The following is a 12,955-nucleotide window of genomic DNA, read 5'->3' on the forward strand; positions in this document are numbered from 1 at the left end:
GAATCCTGCGCAGTTCCTGTTTGGAGAACCAACAGAGAAACTATTACACAATTGCATTGGAACTGTGGAATTGCAAACTAAAGTTAGACCAGATTTAGAAAATCAGGAGTTAGAAAGAGGAGAAAAGTAGTTTATAGATGGATCCTCGAAAGTTGTTGAGAGAAAAAGAAAGTCAGGATATGCTATAGTGAATGGCATATCAGGAAGCATTGTGAAATCAGGCCCCCTGAAAGCAAGCTGGTCTGCACAAGCTTGCGAGCTTTATGCTCTCTTGAGAGCCCTCCAGGGGTTGAAAGGAAAGAGGGGGATCATCTATACAAATTCGCGGTATGCTTTTAAGGTAGTACATACTTTTAAGAAAATTTGAGAAAAAGAAGTCTGATAAATACGAAAAGAAAAGAGTTAATCCATAGGGAAATCATTCGACAAATTCTACAGGCTGTCAGAGAACCAAAAGAAATATCAGTTGTCCATGTAAAAGGACACCAAACAGGATGGCAGTTCCACACCCGAGGTAACAACCTGGCAGACAAAGAGGCAAAACGAGCGGCTTTGTTAACCAATCTGCAGAAAAGAAGACTGATTCCCCAAAGCACAACACTGGGATTTGCCATACACCAAATGCAGCCTGGGGATAAAATCCTGATCAAAGCTTAGAAAGAGCTCCCCCTCAACCCTCACTGGGAAGGACCGTTTCTCGTCCTCCTGACCACAGACACAGCTGTCCGGACTGCAGAAAGGAGCTGGACACACTCACCTCGAGTGAAAAAAAGTAACAGATTACAACTCCTCCGAGAGGAAAGTCACCACACCTCCGAGAGAGCTGAAAATCAAACGCCGGCGTCATCACAAATGACAAGTGACGACCAGATAAGTTGTATTAATCCTGATTGTAATTGTTTTCCATTTATCCACTTCGAGTGTGCTTATTGTAAACAGATTTGGGTAGCCCACTGTTTAAGAGGGTACAAACCTAAAGGATTGTGCACAAAGTGTCTAGAGAAAGAACAGGAGGAGACTAGCCGTTTCTTAACACTTGCCACCCGGGCGGGGTCCTTGGAACTAAACTCTCCTGAGTGGTTCCTATTGTTCCAAAAGGGGTTAAGAGGCCAGTTAGATTCCAAAGCCAAGGCTTTAGAAATCGAGGGCCGAAAAACAATTAAAGTTTAAAGTACTGTGTAAGACAGACCCAACTAAATCGTCTCGGTGAGCTACTTTCAAAAAAAAAAAAAAAAAAAAAAAAAAAAAGGCACGCCTTAAGGACTACCAGGGCCCCTGAAGACAGTCCCTGCTGCCGAGAAGATGATAATCCCCGCCGTATGTTCCTATACGGGCGAAGGGCAAGGCAGAGGGATGCAATGGTGGGGAATCCTGATAGTCCTGAACCTAGCCGTGTGCTTAGCCGAGGGAATGAGTCCCAAGGTACCTCCAGGGGGAGAGTCCCCTAGAGAAGTGTGAGCAGTGTCAGACTGCCACAGAAACCGGACGAAAGATTGACTGTCCTCCAGAACTGCAAAAGGGGATGTGTTTTTCCAACAGCACTCAGTATAAGATCTGTAAATTAAAGGGGGAGGTCTGATGTTACCGCTCAGAGGCAAGTTTTAAAGACGGGCAGTTTCAAACTCCTGAAAGACAAAAGATCAAAACTACCCACTTCAGGTACAAGAGAGAAGTGGGAGGGATTCCTCCGATTTCAATTTATAGTCAATGTAATAAGACCATCTAGATCAGAAGAAAAAGACAATCCACCTTTGTAGCATATTTCAAAATCAATCCTATGTTACAATAAAGCGAACTTGAAAACGTGTACTATAAGTAGAAAAATGTATTAAGAAGATAGAAATTTAAAACATGAAACAAAAGCTTCCTTCAATAATGAACCAATAATTTTAGATTTGTTAAAAAGTGAAGTTAACCGGGTATGTTTACAATTTGACCAAGTATTCTGTTTCTCCAGAGATGAAGACGAGTTAAATCCTAAAAGCAAAATATCAGACTGAGAGAAAAGTGAATGTGGTTAATCTCACACTCATCCCTCTGTAAGATTGAATAAAATAATACGAATTTTTAATGTAGTCAAATTATTAGGTGGGGGACTGTAATAAAGAATTGGATGAATAAAAATTCGAAAGAAAAAGTTTAAATAAAGTATATGTGATTGTAAATGATGAAAATATGGAATGAGAAATCCTCCTCCAAGTCGAGGCAGGATTTCTCTTCCAAAGCAACAGATTGCAGCCAAGCACCCAGATAACAATCGCAAGCAGGCACATCAGCCCCGAAAGAATGGGCAGGACACGGGCCATCAAACGAACAAAAGAACGGGCCCGGACGAGATATCGCCGAGCCCGAGCATCTCCGCCCTGACCACCTGTGCTGGAGAAATGGAGAAACTAGACAAAAGAAGAGGAGCCAGCCGAGATAGCCATCGGCTCCAGGATGGGTGCCACCACTCCACCCTAATAGCCCGGACCAAAATGATATCAAAAAGACATCCTGGACCTCTTTACATATGAGGAGCCTCTGCCCAACGTCTATTGACTCTATTCTCCAGTGCCAGGAAATCTATTCTTCGAACAATCAAGAACCTCTTAGCAAAGGGTGCCTGCTTGGAATTTGGCCTCGGGACACAAACTTCCTATAAAAACCCAGGCCAAAGGACTCTCAGGCGTGGATTTGGGAGCATCTATACCTTGCGTATAGACCCTGTCCACCCAGCGCTGCGCTGCTTATTTTATTGTGGTTTTTTCTCTTTGTTCGAATTTATTATTGTTTGATAATAAATTTTCTCTTTTATATAACCCGAAATTGCCTTTGCATTTATAACATTTATGATCTGACACCTGAATCACAGTGCAAGGATTTACATATGCAAGCACTCACCCTGAGTTCACACAGGCTGTGCCATGTGAGCACCATCCCCAGTGCATGCACTGACTTCTTTTAAAGGGAGTGGCTGCTCTGATGACTGCTAATGGGAGAGAAATTAGTAAAAAAGCAGCATTCCTGTTGTCTGCTTCCTCCAGCTCCTTCCAGTGGGATGTAGGGAAGCAGAACATGGCATCTGCAATAACAAAACCCTATAGAGCTGTTCAGTGTTGAATCCTCAATATCTAATGATCAAAAATAAAACACTGCAATCCTGCACTTTCCAAGCACTGTATTGAGGGACAACACTCTTCTCTTCATGTAAAAACATCAAGTTGGCTGCCCTGTTGTAAAATGAGAGCCACTGTCACAGCAGAGCAATTCCTAGTCCTGGGAGGCACTGAGGCTGGGAAACACATCACTACAGGCTTCTGGGACTGAGAACTGCAGCCGACCTGGTGCTGCAGAAAGAACCCTGCATTTAATGGTTGTGCTTCTTCTCTCCTAATTAGAAGCTACAGAAATTTGGTCACAGTTTAGTACAATCAGGGAGAGAGCAGTTGCAGGGTTTGGGGAATGAACCCCTCCACTCATGGGATTTTCTGGAGATCATGGTCACCCCAGGAGAGGAATCTTCTCAGGGATACACACAGGGCCTAAACCATTTGGAGGCAGAGCCAGAGGCTGAATGAGTTAGAGTGGTGCTGAGCCAGTCAAATCAGTATTTGCAGTGTTTAAAATTCCATTGAAGATAATATCAGAAATCTCTAGTCTTTGTGGCTGCAAGACACCTTTAGAGCATGGCCACTGCAATGCTCCCCATACAAATATGCACAGCACAAAGAAACAGTCACAAATTGATGAAAATTACTCAGAAAAGAGCCACAGTTGTTCCTGAAAAGTTATTCCTGAATGAAAGATTTCTCCCTACTTGTTTCAAAACCCATTTTCTCAGGGTAATTCTTGGTGAATGTTTACTACTGACCTTTCCAGGAGAAACATGATGCTAACAAAGAGGAGAGGACAGTGTTGTGCACTGGCAGAGCACCATCAGACAGAGATTTGTTGAGAAAGTGGGAGTTCACACAGGGTTTTATCCCTGCTTCTTAGCCTCATGAGACAATACACAGTTGCATGGTGAAGAAATCCTCCCCTCTGGGTTCAGGCTGGGGATCTCTCACTCTGGCTCATTGAGTTCAGAGAATGTAGGTAAAAAGCTGACAGTCTTACCCCATCACTTCCCTCCATTGCACACAGTGCCTTGGGCATCCTGGGGCACACCCAGCTGAGCCCTGGCTCCTGGCTCCCTCTTGCTGCTTGGAAGTCTCCTGTGAAAACAGAGACATTATTGAATATTCTTTGATTTGATCTAGATGAAACCTCTCATCAGGTCCTGCTGCTCTTCATGGCAAAATACCCACAGGAAACAGAGTCAAATTTTTACCCGTTCAGCTTCAGGCATAAATTTGCTGTTTTCAAAGCAGAGACAGCATCAGATGGCAGAATGAAGGGGAAAAGAAGTCCTTCACCAGCTGTGAAAACTGCCCTTTTAATTTTCATGAAAAGACACGAGACAAAAACAAAAGAAATGTTCTGCTGGCTGTTTCGTTCCTTACTGGTGTTGTAGACAGTGAGCATTTCCTTTCACCATTCAGCTCATAGAAGTCACTAGCTGCTGGATCTCTTTTTAGCTTCACTCCTTGGTGAATTACATCCTTCTAGATATCACCTCCTGAATTCACATTTCATTTGTGTGGGGCAAGTTTAATCTGTTCTGCCTGTGACATGAAAATTGTTGTTTCCTCTTCTCCCACCCAGGATTCTCTGTTGAGGTAAATCCTTTACCTATTTCTGTTACTGCACTTTGAGGTCTGACTTCACATATAAGACCTTCTGGTTTACATCTATACTGGATCTCATTAAAACTGTGCATCAGTCCAGATTTCTCCTCATTATAACAGTCAGAGCTTATGGGAACACAGTTATAATGAGGCCAAAGAGTATGGCTCAAAAACAATTTCTAATAGCTCATTAGCAAGAGAAGATAAGTCAGACACCACTGTTGCTCCCTTTAAAGATGAGAGCTATCCCCTTCCCAGCCCATGGAGCTTAGCAACATTTAGTCTTCAAATCAAGGTAAAGCTGTCTTCTTCACTGAGGTCTGTCTATAGCTTTAGAAGTGTCCTGGACTCCTGTGTGCTGCAATAATATCTGCAGATGTTCAGGAATTATTTAATGAGCTCAAGGCTCATTTCCCACCTTCTCAGTGTTTCCACTCTACCTGGAAAAGCAGTAATACACACTGGCAACTCAACTCCTGATGTTCTTTCCTCCCCTGCTTCAAGGAGGATCCACTCCTGCCTGATTCGGTGTCTCTGATGTTCTCCTTCCCCTCTCTCAGAGTTGCTGAGATTTGTAAATCAGCCTGACACAGATTTATTCCAAATATTCACCAGATTCTTGGTGGTGGGAACCTAGCCTGAGCTGGTGATGTATTGCACCCATGGAGGATTTCAGAATTCCCTTTTTTTACACAAATAGGCAAAACCAGAGAGAAGAGTTCACGCTTTCAAGCAGGCTTTAAAACAACTCATCTTTTTTCTTCTTCCCCTTCTGGGTAACATCCAGCAGGAACTACTATAGACTTAGAAGTGTTAGCAAGAGCTACCAAACCTTTCAACTGCAAAGGAGAAGACCTAAAGCCATTGCCTAGGCTTTACCCTGCCCTTACTCAGGCAAGGTGGCTAAACATTGTGGAAAATTTGTGAAAATCACCAAGGACCTTAGAATTTATGCACTCATATTATTGAATTGCTGGGACATTTCTCAGGATGAAGCGATCCACGCTGTAAAATATCTGTGCACTAGAAGCTCAGGAGGAGCCTCATTGCATTGACAGTCTGGCTCATGTGTCCTTATTAGCTACTCACAGAACTTATCAGAGAAAAAGTCTACCATCAGTGGTATTTAATGCTGAGCTTTTGGCTCAATTCAGTGCAGGCTCAAGATGTTATATTTTGACAGTCTCACAAGATTCTGTGTCTCCTTCTAGAGCTGACATGATGGGTGCCTCTTTTGAATGGGTGATGTCTGGCCGTGGAAGGGCTGCAGAGCGATGATGCCACAGTTCTGGAGCGCCCCATCCTCAGGAACAGCGTGGCTGCCACCATCCATCAGGCTCAAATCCTGTGCTGTGTCTGCAGGGCAGTGTGGGAGCTGCTTGCTTTGGCTCTCTGTGCGTGGCTGACAGAGCTGCCCAGCTGAAGTGGGAAGGTGTCATCTCCCCTGGAGGAATATGCTCCTCAGTCAGAAGCAGGAGCACAACTATATTTGAAAGCATTTTATTTTTAGCTTATCATTCATAATTCCACTTGTGCACGTCACAATGACTCATGCTTTGTTCCTTCTTCCTTGAGCTGGTAGTTGCAGAAACAACATGATTCTTTGTTTACTGCATGGTCTCTCTATTTGAGGGCTTGTTGTTGCAGTGAGCTTTGGCTCTAGCAAGGGATTCTTCTCAACCAAACACTATTTTGCCATGACAGGTTGGATAAATGCTTCCTTTTTTCCCCTAAGAAATGTGGTTTTGGTAAAATGCAGATGCAGTAGATGCAGATCCAGTGGTCACAGCTGTCTGAAACAGAAAAGGCCTCCAAATGAAAAAGGAGTTATTAACACAATGGAGAGGAGCATCGAATCCTGTTCCTCACACCACTGCCAAGCCCTCAGCAGATGTTCAGTCCAGATGATTCCCCAGAACATCTGTGCCATGTCCTCTACCTGCTGCAAGCCACAAAATGTCTCCCTGCAAGACCTCGCAATCAACTTCAGACCTTGTGTAAAAAAGACAAAACCTTCCAGACTGTGGTGTATTACAGAGAAAAATGAGAGACCAAAGGGAAAGAAAGGAGCAAACAGCTCCTAATAGTCACCCCATATGTTCCACATGCTCTGATACTGACTTTTCCTAATATAAAGCCATGGCACTGTGCTAACAGCTAGCACTTTTTGTACCCTGAAGCTCACGGCTCACCTAAGCTTTCTCTGATCCCTCCAGTGAGCCATTAGTGCACCAACTGTTGTGAGGTTGTTTTAGCAACAGTTTGAAAAGTGATTTTTATGAGCTGTTTATTACCTTCTCAGATTTATTGTGTTCCATTCAGACTGATTATGTGGGGGAAAAAAAAAATCTCTTAAAAAGCGTGAACTAAACCAAACCCAACCAAAAAGGCTATATGTCTTTTCTTCCTTTATTTTTTTTTTCTTTCCCCTACACATTTGGAACAAATGTCAGAATTAATTTAAGTCAACATTGTGAAAAGCAATAATTGGTCTTGAATATTTCAAAGTTTGAATATTCAAATTAAGGTTCATGTGAGTGAATTTAGTTGCAGAAGGTGATTTGTGGATTCATTCCCAGTGATTACAAGGTGATTACCTGCTCCTTCCTGTCTCAGGAACCTGTGTCTCGGGCTTGACATGCAAAGGTGGATATACCTTAATATTTTCAGAGCTTGATGATTCTGATGAGAACTTCTCCACAGCCCAGACCTGAAAGGCTGCCAGGTGTTGCACCAAGCAGGGGTTGTGGGAAGGATTTCTTCTCCAAGGATGTGGGGCTATATAAATTAACATCAAACTGCTCAGAAGCATCTCAGCTAGAAGGTAAAGGGCAGTTCTTCTGCCAATAGCACCAATCTCCATGGCTGAGCTTTGGATAAAAGCTGGTATGTTGACAAATCTAGGGTACTTTTTCTCAATTTATTCTGTATTTTCTTATCATGGCTCCAGTCACAAATTTCAGCAAATTTCCAATTTTTGCTGTGGTTAGGAAAGGACTGTTTAAGCAAGCACATGTGCAAAATAGGTGCCTGGCCTGCCAGTCCCCCAGCACAGCTCCAACAAACCCAGCACCCTTTTATCCCAGCTTCAGTGGCAAGGGAGTTATCCCACTCCACATGATGCCTGTGGGACCTGGTCTGCTGATTGTGATTGTAAAAAAACCTCTGGCAATTGCAAGATGAAGTCCCAGGAAATCCAGTGAGACTGAAAGTTGGACACAGATGAATGTTTTTCCTTTTTCCTGGCATTTAACAAAGGAAAGGCCAGAAGGATTCTCTGCCGGCTGTGGAATGGGACAGGAATGTGGTTCCTGTGCAGTGGTGAACAGAGCACATGGGAGCAGCCTCCTGCAAGGGGGAGGTAGCCAGTCTTGATGGGATTAAACAGATCCCCTGGCTGTGTGAGGCACCACTGTGCTTCTGACTCATCACTCCTCTTGTGGGTTTTTCTTCCTTTTTTTTTTTTTTGTGGTCTGTCCATTGACTGCAGAGGCCACAGACAATGAACTCTCCATCAGCCCTAAAAACGGGTTTCTTAGGTGTAGCTGTGATATCAAGACAGAAATGGAGTCCTTCGGTCTTCACAGTAATTAATATCCATCCACCCATCAGCTTTAAAATCAGCTGTGTATAATAAATGCAAGAAGCTGAAGATCTTGCTGCTGTCACCCAGGCAAGGCAAGCCTCTTGTTGGGGGCTCATTCACGTAATTCCTCTAAAGGCCAGATGCAGCCTTAAAAACCTGAGAATTCAGAGATTTGCCCCACTGCCTTGTTACCCTGCATGATCATTACGGATAAGTGTTCTTGTTTAATCATTTCCCTGCATAAAGCCCAGGGTTCTCTTATGTATTCCTGTGTCATATTAATAAAAGTCCATTTGGGAGGACGCTGGGGGTGGAAATGATTTGACCGAGGTTAAGTAACAATTGTACAAAATTGTTTTGACATTATGTTAATATCTGCTCGTGTATTATCCTCAATTTAAAGTTAATCACCAAAATTACCATTGCAGTTCCCAAAATCTAATGAAATAAGATTTGTTGAGGTGTGAATAATACAGAAATTGAGAAGCGCACAATCACTATAAAGAAAAAATAACCGAAATAAACTGCTGGCTTTAACCCTCTGAGTGCTCATAGAAACTGAGGTGAGTTCACAAATTATATCAGACATTTAACACTTTGAAATTATGGCAGGGCTTGAGCAGGGTCTGGAGCAGTGTGTCCTGCTTGTAGGCTTGAAGGGACAGTAGGGTCCCACTCTGTCCCTTCTCCTGGGGCATGGCTGGACATTTCAAGCTGGTAAATATCAATTGGTGCTAAAACAGTCAGTGGGATTCACCGTGACTTGGCTGTGCTAGGATGAACATATCTGACCTGGGAAGATGAAGACAGACCACTGCTACCATGAAAAAGCTTTTAAAAAAAAATGATCACCATAAATTCTAATAAAAAGCCAGTGGGGAAATATTAACACAAGGAATGAAAAGAGATGGAGGAATCTGTTTGCCTCTTGTGTTACACCTGAATGAATATGGAGAAAATAAAGGAAGAAACATCAGTGCTGTATATGACAGTCTGGTCCAAAGCTCAGTGTTAGCTGATTTAGATAAAACAAATACAATTTTTTTTTTTTTTAATAAGCTAAATCCATACTCACACAGAGGCTTGGTGCAGAAAGAGTTCAAAGATACATTGTGTGCGACTGGGAAGAAGTAATAATAGCTATTTTTGAAAAATCAGAAAATGGGAAATTGTGGTAGATTTGAACTGGGGTTGCAACCTCAGCAAGAAAATATATAATAGTTCTGAGAAAGGGCATTCCAACAGCACACCTAGAGGCTTGCAGCCTTAGATGTGGGAGTGGGTTATAAGGGGAAGGGTGGAACAATTGCTGCAGGCTGGAAGGGAGTCAGGGACACAACTGTGAGCATGGCTGGGTGGCTCAGGGTGTGTCTGCAGGGACAGTGAAGCTCTCTGCTTCACCTGTGCCATTTCCAGTCCAGGGAACAGGCACAGAGAGGAGAAAACATGAGGAAAAAGATAAAATAAAAGGAACAAAGAAAGGAATGGAGGAGAAATCAAACCCAGACAATTGCAGCATCTTTCTGCAGACTTGCCACAGACATAACTAAAAGTTGTCATGAATTACAGAGCAATAACATTTTCTTATGTCCAGACTGGAGTACAAGAAAGACAATGAAGAAGAAGGAAGAAGCAGCCATAAATGATCCATTTTTTGGTCCTCACTTCACACTCCAAACTGGCTAACATACTGGGAGAGGCATTAAGAATCACAATTTTTGATAAGAAAACTCAAATTTTCATGTGCAAAATAAATCAGTCTGCATTTGCATCTAGTTTTCCTTAGGGTGAGTGTACAGAGATCTAGTCAGTCACAGCCTGACCTGTTCTGGCACAGTAATTGCAGCCAGTTTTGTGGATAACAAGTACAGTTTCAAGTGAGGAAACAAGCTTGAAGGAGGCTGAAGACCTGATCCTCTATTTTCCTCAAAAAGCTACAGAATAGCTGCATTGTTGGCTTTAATAAATTCCCCATGGAGATTTCATATCCTCTCTAAAGTGGTTCCACAAAATCCTGTTTTCAGCTTCTTCACCTACCATTATCTGTAAAATGATCCTTGCTCTCATGGTGTTGGGGCTTTTGCTGTGACATCCAAATGAGGATGTTTTGATTCATAGAGGTGAAGAATTAAAAACGCTTTTCTCTTGATTTTTTTTTTGTTGTACAATGGAACCAAAAATCTATCAGGACAAAATTGATAGCTGCTGCCAGAAATAAGAGAAAAGTGCCCAGGCATAACATTCTTAGTTTGTGGACGCAGCTGTATTTCAAAAGGAAAACTAACAGATTGAATTATCCCATAAGTTACTTGAATTTGAAATAAAACCATTACCACAATGGTTAAGAAGAAGGTGAATTTTAGAAGTGCTGGTACAACAGAGAGCCTTCCTTCTGAAACTTCCAAATTCTAAGTACCATGAGAAAATTGAGCTAGGGGACATGTCTTCTTCTGGCAAAGTGTCATTAATGCCGAGCTGTGTGTGACAATGTCACCCTCTTGTAGCTAGGAAAATAACTGCAAGTGTTTGTAGTGGCACAGCCACTGATGGCCACATCAAACTGCCTGCAGCCAGCCCAGACCCTGGAGGACAATTAGTCCCAGGCTGGGCTAACACTGGAGTGCAAGAAAGGATTGCAGGCTCTGGGGGGGTCAAGCTGAGAGCTGGGATCACGAACTCAAAGTAAATATTCAACCACAGAACAACAAATCAAGTAAAAGTAAAAGTAACTAAAAACCTTTCTTTCAATGGCAGGGACGAAAAAGAAAGAGCCCCACAGTGTTTAGCAGGTACTGAATTAGCCAAGGGGCTGGGATGTTAGAGAGAGCAGCTCCAGCAAAATAAATAAATAAATAAATAAATAAATAAATAAATAAATAAATAAAAAAGTCAGAACTGTTCTGGTGACCTTATTCCAAATGTGAGACCACAAACAAGCATCAGAATTGGCTCAGTAGATTTATCATTTAAACTCCCCTCATTTTAAAGTGTCACACTTCAGCTGTCCCAATGCAACTGAGTATGCTCCATGGGTTGATACCTCATTCCAGCAGGGAAGAGTTAGGCTCTTCCAAATTGAGCTGTTATTGTAGTTAAGTCTTTCTATTGCATGATCTTTTGGAATAAATTCCATTTCTAACATGCTTTTGTTAGCGTGCAGTTTTCCAAACTCCTCCAAATCAAAATGCCCACTGGTTCTTGGCAATCACTAATTAGACAAGATCAAACACCATGGGAACCTTTACTTTAACCTTGACACGACCATTTTGCTTTTAATTGGCAGTGGCTTTGTGGACAGACTGCTGCCTGGTCAGACATAATTGTTTGTACTTTTCTGATTAACAATCTCAGCACTCTCTACATTTTTGTTCTCTTGCAGAGGCTTATGGGAGGTTGCTGAGAAACTTGGGATTTCCTGTAAGACTGCTTCACAAAACTACCTGACAGAAGATTATTTAATGCTTTAAGTTTATTTAGTATGTTTGTAACTAAAATTTCAAGCTCTACCTTTCACATAGATTGCTTTTAAAGATTCCCAACAGCCGGTGACAGCATTTTCCTGAGCAGTCCCAAACTTCTCATGCCTTTGGGCACAGACAGGCTGTCTCAGCTTTACCTTCAAGCAGCCTGCACTTTGTGTGGATGAGTCTGGCTTAGCCTCTTCCCACAGAAAACACATCATCTGCACACTGAACTCAGGCCAGACTCGCAGAATGGTTCACAGAGTGTTCACTTGGCCTGGAGCTGGGATTTGTGCTTTCTGAGCCAAATTTTAAGAGAAGCAGTGAGGGTTTCTGCTGTTGGGGGTGTGCCAGGCAGGTTGTGGAAGTTTGGAGCAAGTGTTGAGGCCTGTTTCAGACGCTGTTTTCAGAGATGCAGACTTAGCAAAGTGAAAGCCCTGAAAACTGAAATTCTCATGTAGGTGCCCAAGAACTGAAATTACAGCTCTCTCACTGCCTTTTCCTCTGGGACCTGGCTGTCAGCTGGGGCCTATTTGCACATACCCTCAGGTCTGCAGGTACCTCCTGGACTTCTGAGACACAAATCACTTTATTTCAGCTTGTGGTGATGATGCCTTAGAAACAAGGAACAACCCCTGCTTACACCTCTCCTTAGCCATCTCTCCAAGATTACTTTGCAAGCTTTATAACTTCTCCAGAGACCCTGGGCTGCTTTAATAATAGTTTCCATTCCTGTCTGAGAGCTGCCTGAACCACCATCCAGTGCCCTGCATAGAAGGATTCAATGGTGCCTTAAAGCTCTGGGCTCTGGTGTGTGTGCTCTGACCAAGCACCCCCGTGCCTTCTTGGTCTCTGATCTCTCTTTGCCTTGTCCTCATCCCTCCATGAAGCTTCTTGTGCTTCACCTGCAGGATCAAGGTCCTTCTAGTCTGAGAACATAAGGCATTGAGAACTTAAAACCATGGGAACACACTGGCCAAGGGAATTTACAGGTTCAGCCCCTACACTATGAGCCTGAGATTTCATAGCAGAGACAGACAGATGGGAAAAGAGAGCTTGAAATATTCTTAGTCTTAAGGTGAGTCCTGTTCATTGTCCTAGAATACTCTGCTCAGGGGGAAAAAACAGATTATTCCCTATATAAATCTAGGATCAGAAACAGACTTTTCATGTTGGATTTATTAATCCATTTCCCGTTG

This window comes from Cyanistes caeruleus, chromosome 13, assembly GCF_971803275.1.
Source record: "Cyanistes caeruleus chromosome 13, bCyaCae1.hap1.1, whole genome shotgun sequence".
NCBI classification, from domain to species: Eukaryota; Metazoa; Chordata; class Aves; order Passeriformes; family Paridae; genus Cyanistes; species Cyanistes caeruleus.